Here is a 13,396-nt window from a genome sequence, read left to right on the forward strand (position 1 = left end):
GAGGTTTATCCACTGTCTTCCTTACAAGGATCTCCACTGCCAACTTCAGATGCTGGACCCCTCGTTCTCCGTGCCTTATTCTTCTAGCTGGAACTCTTTGTCATCCTGTTATGTGCTCTCTTCTCTGAGTCTGTCATAGGCCAAACCTAAGAGCTGGACTAGGGTGAGGGTGCCCTAAATGAGGCATCTATGATGCAAACTTGAAGGAGGTGCTCACTCTCAGGGCCCTGCAAGTGCTAATAACTCAACTACTTTCACGTGATTAGAAGTCATTAGAAAAAACCCAACTCCCATTGTGATGACAGATTTCCCTTGGCATTATGGTGCAGTTTTTATGTTCTCGTTTTGTTCTTTAATTCTGGCCCAACCCTCCTATTGCGAGGACGACCCTGACCCTCCAGCAGCAGGATACAGGCTCTGAGATGGATTCCTAGGACTGGGAACATTGTAAGCCTGGGTTATGGAGAAGGAGGAGGCAAGGGGCAGGGGGCTGAATGGCTCCACCTGGGACAGATAACGAAGAAGGGATGGTGGGTCGGATAGAGGTAGCTAGTTATACAAGCCTGGTTAGGGGTTAGGGAGTGTTTTGTTATTTTGTAGTGTGTGTGCGTGTGTGTGTGTGTGTGTGTGTGTGTGTGTGTTGGGGGTGAAGTGTTCCCAGATGATCCTCCCAGATTATTATTTTAATAATCATTTAATAATAAATGTTATTATTTTATTTTGCCAGCCAGAAGCTTCCAGCTGGAAGTATTTGGATCTAGACACCTGAAGTCTACTCCAACACTCAAGTACCAGAAATAAGAAACTTTCTAGCAGGAACCTGCAGTAGTCACTCTACACCATATTCAACTCTACACTGGATCCATTCATTCAGGGAAACGGAGTTGACATAGACAGTCTGGGCTGGCTGGGAGTGAGCGGGGCAGGTTGGGGGATGTGGCCTTTGCCAAGACATCAAGGACTTGAGGCCTGAAAATGCAGACAACTCAGGAGGTGATTTGCAGCAACCAGCCTGAGTGGAGGTAGGCCAATGCCAAGATACTGGTGTCACAGGGATCCTCGGAACAAATGCTCAGATTGGGCCTTAAACCCCAGTGCTACCAAGAATTGATTTTTCTTTCTTACAGACATGAAAGATTTTGAGTATTGTCCTTAGGTGAGGCATGTCAATGTCTCTAAGCTGCTTTCTGAAAGATGGACTGCTTAGCTGTTCTATAGAGCCGAAAACATCTGTATAGCCCCCACTTTAAAGCTAGGTTAAGGAATCCAGTTGCTGGATTTAAGAGTATTCAAACAGACGAGGGAGACACTTGTCCTTTTGTATGTCAAAGGAGGCCAAAGGAAATTGTCTTTGAATTTCACCATGAACTCAGAATTTCTGTCCTGGGGAGAGTAATAAGAGGGTCAGAACACCCCTTCCCTTTGCCAGAATGGTGGTCTGATGTTCCTTATAGGTAGCCTGGGGAGGACAAGACTATGAAGGGTCACCGTTCCTCCCTCATCAATCCTGAGTGAGCAATGGCAATTCGAGGGCCAGGCCAAGGGCTGGAAGCAATCCGGGGCCAGGGTGGCAGCTCCACAATGCCTTCAGGAACCAGGTTCCTTCTGACTTTCTCCTCTGCCACCCATACTTAGCTTTTGTCCTAATGGTTGCAAGATGGCTGCTTTACTGTCTGGTTTTGTGCCTGCACTTCAGGCACAAAGAGAAAAGGGAGTGAAAGGCAAAAGGCAAGGCTCATGCCAGCTAAGCCTGCTCTTTTCTATTTTTTTAATTGTGGAAAAATAAACACAACATAAAATTTATCTTAGCCACTTTTAAGTGTATAGTTCAGTAGTAAGTGCATTCACATTGTTGTGCTATCAATCTCCAGTCTCTTTTCAGCAAAACCGAAACTCTGTACCCATTAAACAATAACTCCCCATTCTCCCTCTCCCAGTCCCTGGCAACCACCATTCTACTTTCTGTCTCTATGAATTTGACTACATTAGTACCTCATATAAGTGGAATCATACAATATTTGTCTTTCTGTGGCTGGCTTTCTTCACTTAGCATAATGTCCTCAAGGTTCATCCATGTTCTATCATGTGTCAGAATTTCCTTCCTTTTTAAGGCTGAATAATATTCCATTTTATTGATGGACACTTGCATTGCTTCCACCTTTTGGCTATTGTGAATAATGCTGCTATGAATATGGATGTACAAATATCTCTGAGACCCTAATTTCAATTCTTTTGGATACACCCAGAAGTAGAATTGTTGGATCCTATGGTAGTTCTATCTTTAGTTTTTTGAGGAACCACCATGATGTTTTCTATAGTGTCAACAATCTCCTTTAACAAAGGGCTTTCCCTGAAGCCCCAACCAGTGAATTTCACTTCCATCTCATTGGCCACATTAGTTCATGTGACTGCCTCTAGCTGCAGGGGAGTCTGAGGAAGACTGTATTTTCAACTAGGCATAGAACAAACATTCCCTGACTTGAGGAGATTCCTGTGTGCTGGGATGGTCTAGATGTTTGTGTCCAGGGCCAAATGTCTGAGTCGCAGCTGAGCCTGTCCTACAGAAACTCTGCCTATCCCCTGCCCACAGTGTTTGCCCTTTCTGGGGGGTATCAGCACCTTCTTAAGCCACTGCTTCCAGGAATGACAGCCAGTACTCATTTCCTTCCCTCCTGACCTGATCTCTCTAGCAATTATGATAAAAGTCTTCCCCCAGCCTCTGCCATAAACTATATACTATATAGTTTATGCTATAAACTACCCTGTGCTGTTCCTTCACTGTCCATCATGGCTGAATTGTGCCTTCCCTGCCAGACTGTTAGTCCTCTGGGACAGGATCTGTGTCACCACCTTGGGGCACAAAGCACAGGACTGACTCCTCGTCGAGGAAAGGAAAGCAAATTCCTCTAGATTAGTCCTAAGTCCTGCTGTGGGGCTCCTGGATCTCTCAGCTCAGGGGCACCTCTCCCTGGGATGCTTCTCCCCCAGGTCTTGAGGCCTATTCGGGGCTACTCATCCTGAGAACTGTGAGGCCAGGCCCAGGCTGGACAGGGCTGGACAGAGCAGAGAGAAGCAGTGTGGATTGGAGGGAAGGCTGATGACCTTCAAGAACTCTGGACCAGATGGCCTGGCCTTGATCCCTCCACTCTCTGCCCCATCCCTAGGAGCAGTCACACAGACACAGCCGCTATCAAACTTACATTCAGAAACACATGTGCACTTAGATGCAGAGAGTTACTCACAGGTGTTCACAAATACACACACCCATGCCTCACTGCCACACACAAACACACTACAATTAAGTTTGAATTCAGCACTTACATTCAAGGGGGCAAATCTTGGTTCCTCCACTTAATGGTTGGATATCCTTAAGTAAGTTACCTATCTCCTTGTGTCTTAATTTCCTTATTTGTGAAAATGAGGATAATAATAGCAGTTACCTCATTGCATTGCTGGAAAGATGAAATGAGATAAAATGGTAAAGAGCTTAAAACAGTGGCTGACACACAGAGATGAACACGTATCCATGCATGTTTCCTAAGCCCTCTCCCATATTGCTGCTGGCACTTGGTGGTGGGTCTGGCCGTAAGATAAATTGGAGTCCCTTTATCTCTCTGAGCCTCAGTTTTCTCACCTGTAAAATGGGGATAATATTATCTACATAGTCCAGCTGTTGTGAGGATTTAAAGAGGCCCCACATGGAAAGCTCCTAGCCTCTACCCTGGCCCACAGAAGCCTGCTACACTTTAGCTGTTGCTGTCTGTAACTAATGGAGAACAGGTCAGAGAACAGGTGCAGGGGCCGCATGTGCCGAGGCAGAGGCCTGACCCCCATCTCTCCCCAGGCTGGAGGTTCAAGCCTGACTCCCCTATCTCCTCCCAGGCTGGAACTGGTTCCTATAAAGACAGAGCCCCAGGTCATGGGGAGGGGGTTGGGGGCGTGTCAGAGCTGCTCCCCCTTTGGGGGCCTGGGGTGGCCACTAGCCTGGCATGGGGCTGGGGGCAGGGCTGGCCGGGTGGCCGGGGGTGGAAGGAAAAGGGGAAAACCAGCTAGGTGGAAATTACCCTGCGGTTGGCTCAGGCGCCCACGACACACTGTATTTATAGAGAGCTCCCAGCAGCTCTCAATGCCTCATAGTCGAATTAACCCTTTCCAGGCCACGGTACCAGCCTGGTGGCGGAGAACACTGGACTGGGGGTCAGACAGCCAGATCCGAGCTCCGGCTCTGCTGCCAGCGGCCTGGAGGGGGAGCCGGGGTGGTCAGTGACCATTCACCTGTCCCCCTAGCAGAAAATAAACTTCGGATCTTGGGAGGGTGGGACAGAGTGGGAGATGGGCAGAGATCAGACCAGCGCCCCTTTACTAGGGCCCCCGCGTGGGTCTGGACCCGGGTCAGGGGCGGGTCCCGGCCGGGTGCCCTGCCCAGCGGGCGGGCTCAGGCCTCTGCCCCAAACCTTCGCCGCGGGGCCAATCCTGCCTCTGGGGCGCACCCGGGCCGCCTTTCCGGGCCTGCAGCTTCCTCCAGCCCGCCCCGCCCCTCGGACTCCCGGGGCCGCCCCCGGACCCCTTTCGCGCCCGGCCTCGCGGCGGCGGCGGCGGCGGCGACTCGGCAGCGCTCCGCCGCGTCCCCGAGTCCCGGGAGTCAGGCGCGGCGCGGTGAGTGCTTGCGTGGCGGGCTCGGCGCGCGTCCGAGTGGCCTTTGTTTGCGGCCGAGTCCTGCCCCGGGCTGCCGGGCAGCGTGCCTGCTGCAGGGCTGCTAGAGCGGGCGGTGAGCCCCGTCTCTCGCAGGGCGCCCCCACCCCAGCCCTCTCCCCGGGCCCGGGCTGGCCTCCGCGCGGGGAGCACGGTGAACCCCGGTTCTGGGTCCCGGAGGCGGCAGGGGGCTATCAGAGTCCAGCCCCGCCCCCAACCTTGCCTCCCCTCCCTGGCCGGCGGGGCCTGGGGCAGTGTGGGACCTGCCCTCCCTCGGGAAACCGCCGGAGGAGGCTGGGCGGGTGGCTGTGATCGCGGAGGCCCTGGGTGTGCAGGGGGAATAGAGGCAGATCTGTCATTGTGTTGATGATTCTGGAAAGCTTCACGAAGCCGCTAGCTGGAGCTAGGAGGGAAGTAGGGTCTCCCGGAGTCCCTGCAGAGGAAAACACCCTGACCTGACCACTAGTTCTGAGGAGGGGGAGGTGCCAGGGAGAGGAGGGCGAGGGGCTGGATCGGGGAGTGGGGGTCCATTCTGCCTGGCCCAGAAGGATGAAGGAGTGGGCGACTGGAGGGCTTCCACGGGCAGCAGTGGGCACGAGGGGACAGATTCTGAGAAGGATGGGCAGGGACAGCTGGCCTGGGTGAAGGGATGCTTAGGTGTTGGGGGCTGGGAGGCAGAGCATGAGGGAGCAGGGGTGGGGCCATTTGGGCTTGGGAAGTCTCAGGGAGATGGTGGGTGGGGTAGGATGGAGAGGGGGTGGAGGAAAGGTAGGGACCCAGGGTGGGGACACACTAGAGGGGAGGGGATTGAATCCCAGTGTCCCAGGTCCTCTATTGCTGCTTAGCTAGCGAATTGGCAGGTTTGGGGGCCTAAGGCAGTGAAACGCCAGAAAAAGGGATTTCTTTCTAAGCCAAACCTGCCCTAATGAGAGATGTGTGATGGATGACTCAGATATGGGATCTATCATTGAGGAAAACATTAAGCAAATAGGAAGGCAAAAACCATTGGGGAGTTGGGAGGGTTTGTTTGACTTAATTGAGAAAAACTACCTTCAAATTGGATGTGGATAATTGTAAATAAGTCTGATTTCATCATTAAATGAAGGCCCTAGGTCCTTCTCTTACATGCTTGTCTTTAGCAGTTAGCTTCTATATTAGAAAGTAATGAAGCTGTTCTGTTTTTAAGAGAGTTCTTTATTTAGTTCAGCCTCCTCTCTGACTCCCTCTCGCCTCCCAGAAGTCCCTAGGAAATCTGATGCTGTGCAGCCTTCCTTATAGTTTGGGGGCCTGCACACAGGTGGGTGCTTTTGGAGGCTGAGAGAAATTGAAGTCTAAACTTGAATTTTAACTCTAAACATGTCCAATGGGTTGGGCTGATCTGAGAGGCACGGCTCTGAGGCTGTGGGTATGAGTGGTGGCTCATATTTCCAGCTCTTTTGGAAATGGGAATATTTTGGGTGAGTATATTCCCTGATACCTGGAGTTCCTGAGATTAAGCATTAACACTTACGTTAACCATTAAGCGTGGAAATCTTTCTCCGCTGTATTACACATATCACAGTCTGACATCAGGACACTCCTGATGTCAGTGAAATTTTCCTTCATGACTTCAGATCAGCACTGTGAACATCAGTTTTTGCACTAAGGACTTGTATAGCAAGGGGACTCTTGAGGGAGTGAGCTTTGCACTAAGTGGCTTCAGTTGATGCTTGTATTGGTCCCATGACTGACTTTGGAATTCTTTTCTCTCTTCAATGACATCACTGGTGGTTTCTCCTGCCTGCTTTCAGTGAGCTTTCCAATTCATTCCAGACTCCTGTGTTCCAAGAAATCAGACAATCCAGCTTGTTAGAGATGGGAAGCCTACATTAGAGCAAGCCCTAGGATGAGAAGGGGTTCTGGGATTTGAGGACCACTTTTCCATCCTGTCCTCAGCCCTCTGCACCTCTGTCTGGGCACCCGATGGAAGCAGGCTGGCTGAATGTCTGAGATACTCAGATGCCTGATAGCTGGGTCAGGTGCATGAATATTTGTGGAAAGGACAGTTATAGAAGTGTTGTCCCTTCTGTAGAGCCTGTGTCCTTATTCTGCTGAGGTTGACTTCTGAAAGTTCCGGTGGGAATTCCTCTATCCTTTTACTGTAACCTTCTACGGAGTCGTCAATCTTCATTCTTTGGAGTAGGATTTGGGTTTGATGCTGAGCTGAGCAATACTGTTTGGGGTCAGAGACTGAGTGTGATCATAGAGCTGTAAGTTGGGATTCCACAGCACCCAAAGAGACTCCTAGAAAGTGTTGTAGAACAAGTGTCTGGCTTATTGCAGGCTGCTTCTTGGTTGGACATACAGGGCTTGTGCTATGTGAAGAAAAATGACCCAAATCCAAGCAGCCTCTGAGATTAACAGAGCCTGAACCCATGGCCCTGAGTCACGGGGTCAGGGGAGGAGGAAGAAGGGCAGGCAGGATGATGTCACTGCCCATGAGCTTATCCTCTGAGTGGGTGGCCACTTCCATTGCTGTCCTTTTCCCACACCCCCAGGGCAGGAATGACAGGGAGGTCCACTGGCAAAAGAGGGAAGGCATAGTCAGGGCCTGGGGGAGGGCAAAGAGGGTGGGAACCGGTCCATGTGATCTTTGAGAAATTTCTTTTGGTCTCATTGGCTCAGAATGGATCAAACATCTGGGAGGGGACCACGTGTGCTTTATGTAACCCTTGCCTGCCAACCCCAGTTCTGCCACACCTGCAGTAAGAGATTCCAGATAGGCGCATTGAGTTTTCAGGTTTGGGGGCGTGGGGCTGTGCTGGATGCAGTCCTATGAGGTAGGGTATCATTAGCTCCATTGTATAGATGGGTAAACTGAGGCCCAGAAAGAAGTCCCGTGCCCAAAGACATGCAGTTGGCAAATTCTGGGACTGGGATGATGTCTCCCTCCAGAACTGGCTCTTTCTGCCACTCTGGAGGCAGACACAGTCTTTACCCCTCATTCTGGAGCCTGGTAAGATGTGCTAAGGGTCCCCACAGCAAGGCAGAGGATTCATGTGGGGAGCTGGGGAGAGGGCAGGTCTGACCTGGGTATCCCAGAGTAGTTGTCCTTGCAGCCCAGTTGGAACCATTGCTAAGAGTTCTTACTCTTCGAGAGGCCTGGTCCTCAGCACACTTGTGCCTTTCAGGAGTCCCTCTCACACCCTCCAGTTCTGCCCAGTGCTCCCAGCCAGCTACCCCCATTCTTCCTCATTCTCTTTGTGGTGCAGAGAATGAATGCCTCCTCCACACCCCTAATGCCTTTGGGCCTTTGGCCTTCCTGAGGCTTAGGGAGGGTATGTTGGGGGGAACCCGCTGGGAGTGGGGTTTGAGAAACATCTTTTGTTGGAAACCTTGGAGCAGGGAGAGATACTACCTCTGGGAGGAGGGGCTCCCAGGTCACCCTAAGTCAGTGTAGGCTCCCAGGAACTGGGCCTCCCATGGGGGAGACACTGGAATGTGTGCTTATGGGGGAGGCCCTGTACTGGGGGATGTGGTGGCAGCAGGGGCAGTAGGGGCTTGAGCCCACTGGGAGGAGGAAGGGAGAGAGGACCACCAGGGATGAGCCAGACACAGAGATGGAGCCGAACTGTGATTTGCTGCTTTGGAGCTTGGGTGCTGGTGGGGTCCTAGGAGCAAAGGGGGTCAGAGAAAGAGTACTGTTCCCAGGGACCTAGATGTATAGATGTATATAGCCTGTCAGAGGAGGCTCAGTGCAGAGGATCCCAGGAGGCCTTTTCCCCATGCCCATGGCAATAATAACAAAAGTAGTAATAATCGTTACCACTGTTTGAGTGCTAGGGGCTTTAAGTCCTCTGTGTATGTTATTTTATTCTTACAGCAGTTCTGTGGGCTAGGATTGTTACCCGCTTTTTAGGGATGTGGAATCAAATCTCAAAGAGGTTAAGTCATTTAAACTTGATCATGTGTCTAGCAAGGCTTCCGAGTTAGAATCTGAACCTAGGCCTGTCTGCTGTACCTGAGCTCAGACTGTACCCTGGGGCAGGCAAGGCAGCCTGATGATGCCATTTAACAGGTGAGGAATTGAGGCCCAGGGCCACTTGTGAGCAGGCCCTTAGTCACCTCTCATGGTGACTGATGACTGAGCGTGGCAGCCTACACTCGTTTCTCTAGGCTCAGATTCCCATCTCTGTGATGGGCATGGAAGTGGGCACTGGACAGGTGAACTCCAAGGAGCCTTCAAGCTCTGAGGACCGGTGGCGCCTGCTACACTCATGAGGAGGAATCCCTGGAGATCCAGGGGGGCTGGTGCTTAGGTGGAGAGGGGCCTGCAGCATTGTTCTGCCAGGGTGAACCTCTTTCAGGGTAGAAACCTAAAGAACGTGAAGGCAAGGAGGTGTTTAGGTAGAACACATCTGAAGTAAGTGGACCCTTCCTTGAGTGAAGTCTGGAAAGGCTTCTGGAAGGGATGGGGTTTCCAGACATATCTAGGTAGGCACTTAACAGGACTCCGCAGAAGTTGAGTGAATGCAGATATGTGTGCCACAGGCCTGCCAGGGCTTGACCTGGGATCCACCCTCTGATTTGGTCTTATGCTCTCTAATGCCTTCCCTTCCTTTCTCCACTCCTCCTTCGAATCCTTTTTTTTCTGGCCAGACCTCTTCTGGGCTAAGTGTAGCTTTCACTCTTTTTCAGGGCTCTGTGTTTCTGATGGGGTGTGTGTGTGTGTGTGTGTGTGTGTGTGTGTACCTCCCGTGTGCACCCACGTGCGTATATAGCCTCTGCACGCACTTCCAGTTCTGAGATGGTGTCACACTGCCTTGTCAAGTGGCTGTTGAACCCTGGAAGATGCAAACTCATTTTGTGGTGGCCCCTTAGCCAGAAGAGGGTGTGAGAGGCAGGCCAGCTGCTGTAGCAAAAGTCACCATGTTCTCAGATCTACTGAGATGTCTACATTCTCTCTGGTTTTGCCTCCTCCGGTTCTGATGCCCTGACTTCAGTGTGGAGAGGGTGCCTCGGTGGGGATGGTCTGGCTTGGGGAGGCCAGGGGCTCTGCTCTGTCCTGTTCTCCCTCTTCCTTGTTCTTCCTATAAGCCATAAGGGAAGCAAGCTGCGGATGCCAGCCCCACTCTGCCGGGCTGGCGCTGATGACACACTGCCATCTTGACTCACACAGAAATCACTTTGAGAGGAAGAATTGATTTCTTCTCTTGGGTGGGATCACAGGGCTGGGGAGCAGTGCCCAGTGGACAGCCTTGAACTCCAAAGGCCCAAACTGACTCATTATCAGGAAAAAGGAAGGCCAACAGGATTCCCAGGGAACTCTGGAGATCCCCTCGACTCTTTCCCCAGACTCCATTTACAGAGCACCTATACTAACTAGGACAGTTTAGATAATTTTGCTCAGTTGAGTCCTATAATCATCCTATGAGGGTAGAGTTTAAATTCCTATTGCACAAATGAGCAAACTGAGACTCAGAGAGGATGTTTTCCCAAAGTCGCATGGCTGGGAAGTGGCAGAGTCTGGATTTGAACCTATATCTCCGACGCCAGAGTCATCTTCTAAAACACCAGGGCTCACTCCTTCCATGAAGCTTCTCGTGACTACACCAGCCCAGCATGTGATCGTGGTCATAGCACAGGAAGGAGGCCAGGACCTTCCTTTGAGGGTTAAGGAGATGAAGACCCTGAGAGGCAATGGGCTTGCTCTAGGGAGCCTAGCAAGTCAGAGATAGAGCCTGGTCTAAAACCCACATAAATCTTTATGTTGCTCTTTTCCTTTTTCGTTTGTTAATACAAAAGAATTACATGCTCGTTGTCAAAGTTATAGAAGTACATCAACTAGAAGGTGGAAGTAGACCTTTACCTTCATCCCCATGCCCCAGAGTTGGGTTCACTATCACACTTCCAGACCCCTTTTCTATATACAAACATTCATCCATCCATCTCTCTATCTATCTAAACACACAGGCATTCATTCATTCATTCATTCATTCATTCATTGAACAGTGCTTTGAACACTCATTATGTGCCAAGCCTTTGGTAGAACTAAGGATCCAATAGTAAATAAAGCAGACGTGGTTCCTGCTCAGGGAGGTCCCAGTATGACACGAGGTAAACAAACTGCAACGCAGAACAGGGACATCCTTACAGTGGCAGACCTCCAACCCAGCTTTTCTGCCAAGGTGACCCTCAGGATGTCATCCAGGAAGAAGGAACTGTGTTTGCAAAAACCCTGTGAGGTAGGGAAGAGGGTCTCATTGTAAGAGACCCTGATGAGAGGTCAGTGGGAGGAGGTGAGGCTGGGGAGGTGGGCAGGGCTGGACCAGGCAGGGCCCTGTATGCCATGGAGGAGCTGATTAGATATTGAAAGTGATGACATGATGCACTTTTGTTTTTACAGCAGTTTTTCTGGTTGCTGTGTAGAGTCTAGATGGGAGTATAGAACTGGGTTGGGGGACAAGAGAGAAAGTGGGAGACCGGTGAGGAGGCTTTTGTAGTCTTGCAGGCAAGAGATGATGGCGACTTGGCAGACCAGAGAGAGAAGCAGAGGTGGAGGGGAATAGAGAGAGTAAAGATATATCGGGTTGCCAAACTTTTTCTGTAAAGGGCCAGAAAGTAAATAGTTTAGGCTTTGTGACTATTGCAACTACTCAGTTCTACTGTTGTAGTGGAAAAGCAGCCACAGACAATATGTGAATGAATGAAGTGTGGCTGTGTGCCGATGAAACTTTATTTACGGATACTGAAATTTGAATTTCATGTGATTTCCATGTGTCATGAAATAGTCTTCTTCTTTTGATTTTCTAACCATTTAAAAAGGTAAACCTTGTCTTAACTGGTGAACTGAACAAAAGCAGGTAGTGAGCTGGATTTGGTGCTGGGGCTGTAACTTGCAGACCCTTGAGATATATTTTGGGCTCAGGGATGGCTGTTCTTGGTGACGGATTGTAAGGATGTGAGAAATCAGGTTTCTGGCTTGATCAGAGGGGGTGGAAGATGGTGCCTTTACGAAGTGGGAAGGGCTGGGGAGGAACAGGTTTGGGGGAGAAATCAAGAGTTTGAAGAGGGACATGTTAAGAGGGAGATGCCTGTGAGTCATTGGAACACAGATATTTAGGAGACAGTTGGGTTTAAGTTTGGAGCTCAGATGAGAGGTGTGGACTTGGAGAAGTAAATCTGGGAGTTGCCAGCATATAAATGATATTTAAAGCCATGGGAGTGGATGAAATCATCTAGGAAAAAATAGTAGAGAGAATTAAGGAGAGGGCCTAGGAGCAAGTTCGAGGGGGTTCAGTGCCAGAGAAGGAAGGGCCTGCACTGAAATATAGGAGATGGAGTGAGAGGTAGGTGACTAGATCTGGGACCATGGGACCATTTATTAATATAGAAATTAGGTCATATAACTCACAATATTCTTTATTCACATGACCTATGTCATGGGCTTATTTCCATGTAAGTACACCTTCTTTTGAAAGGCGGTATGCTATTCCATTATATAGATGCACCATAATTAATGTACCAGTTCCCTGTAGTTTTCCATTTTTGCTGCTGCCTGGGTATCTTTGAGAATGGAGCTAGTGTTTCTGTAAACCAGTCCCTGCCAACTATGGCCCCTGGGCCAAATCTTTTGCCGCTTGTTTTTATATAGCCCAGAAGCTAAGAATGGTTTTTACATTTCTAATGGTTGAAAAAAAAATCATGTGATTCATGAAAATTATATGCAATTCAGTTCTGAGCGTCCATAAATAAAGTTCTATTGGAACACAGTTCTGCTCATGCATTTATGCACTGTCTCTGGCTGCTTTCCTGCTGTAAGGGCAGAGTCGAGCACTTGTGACAGATATGGGAGGGCCTGCAAAGCCTAAAACATTTGCTATCTGGACCTTCACAGAAGAAATTTGCTGACCCCTGCCTGACTCGATTCTACATCCAGAACCAGCAGTAGGTCCTACACACAGGCTGAGCAGGGTATTTTGAGCATCTCCGGGAGGACACGATCTAGAGAAAAAATTCTTTGATGCCCGAAATTCTGCCATCAGCTCTTATTTTGAGTAAACCATTGCCCTTTTAAAATGTCATCCTTTAAAATTCAAACCTCCTCTGCAAGGTTAACATTACATATGCATCAGTTAATCAAAGGTTGGGCCTACCTATGGCAACAATATTACTCCTCTACTTAAAACCCTTTCTTTCTTATCACCTACAAGCTAAATCCAAACATGACCTCCTGTTCCAGCCCTGGCTTGCCCTTTAGCTTCTCCTCCTCCTGTGACCACCATCTTACATCTCCTGTCTGCCGACATGGAAGGGCCTGCATTCCTCCAGCCTCCCATGCTGCTTCCTACCTCACTGCCTTTGCCTGGGTTTCTCCCAGTGCCTGGAATGGCCTTTCCCAGCCTGACCACCTGGGGAGCTTCAGGTCAATCTTAAGGGTTCACCTTTAGGGTTATCATGTCTCTGAGGTACCTCCAAGTGGTCCTCACTGTATCTTAAATAGTACACTGTACTGAACTGCAGTGATTTCTTGCACTCCCCTATTGTAATGCAGGCTCCTTGAGGACAGAGACTGGCGTAGTCCTCTCTCTGTCCCCATTGCCTGCCTAACAGGCCCTCAGTGAAGAGTTAAGTGAATAGCTAAATACACGAATGAATGTATATTCAAGGACTCCTTCGGCTGTAGATAATAGAAACCTGGCTCAAACTGGCTTAAGGAAAAAAA

At 49.9% G+C, this 13,396-nt stretch overlaps 1 protein-coding gene across 1 annotated transcript in view; it reads left to right on the forward strand.

The window, feature by feature from the left end:
• The first annotated feature begins 4,509 nt into the window (after positions 1–4,509).
• CD276 (CD276 molecule) overlaps positions 4,510–13,396 on the forward strand; it is a 30,404-nt gene continuing 21,517 nt past the window's right edge. Inside the window, exon 1 of the mRNA XM_082443957.1 lies at positions 4,510–4,656. The gene's annotated coding sequence lies outside the window, so the exon portion shown is untranslated. The remainder of the gene's footprint in view (positions 4,657–13,396) is intronic.

The sequence above is a fragment of the Balaenoptera physalus genome (genome assembly GCF_965194825.1).
Source record: "Balaenoptera physalus genome assembly, chromosome: 2".
NCBI classification, from domain to species: domain Eukaryota; kingdom Metazoa; phylum Chordata; class Mammalia; order Artiodactyla; family Balaenopteridae; genus Balaenoptera; species Balaenoptera physalus.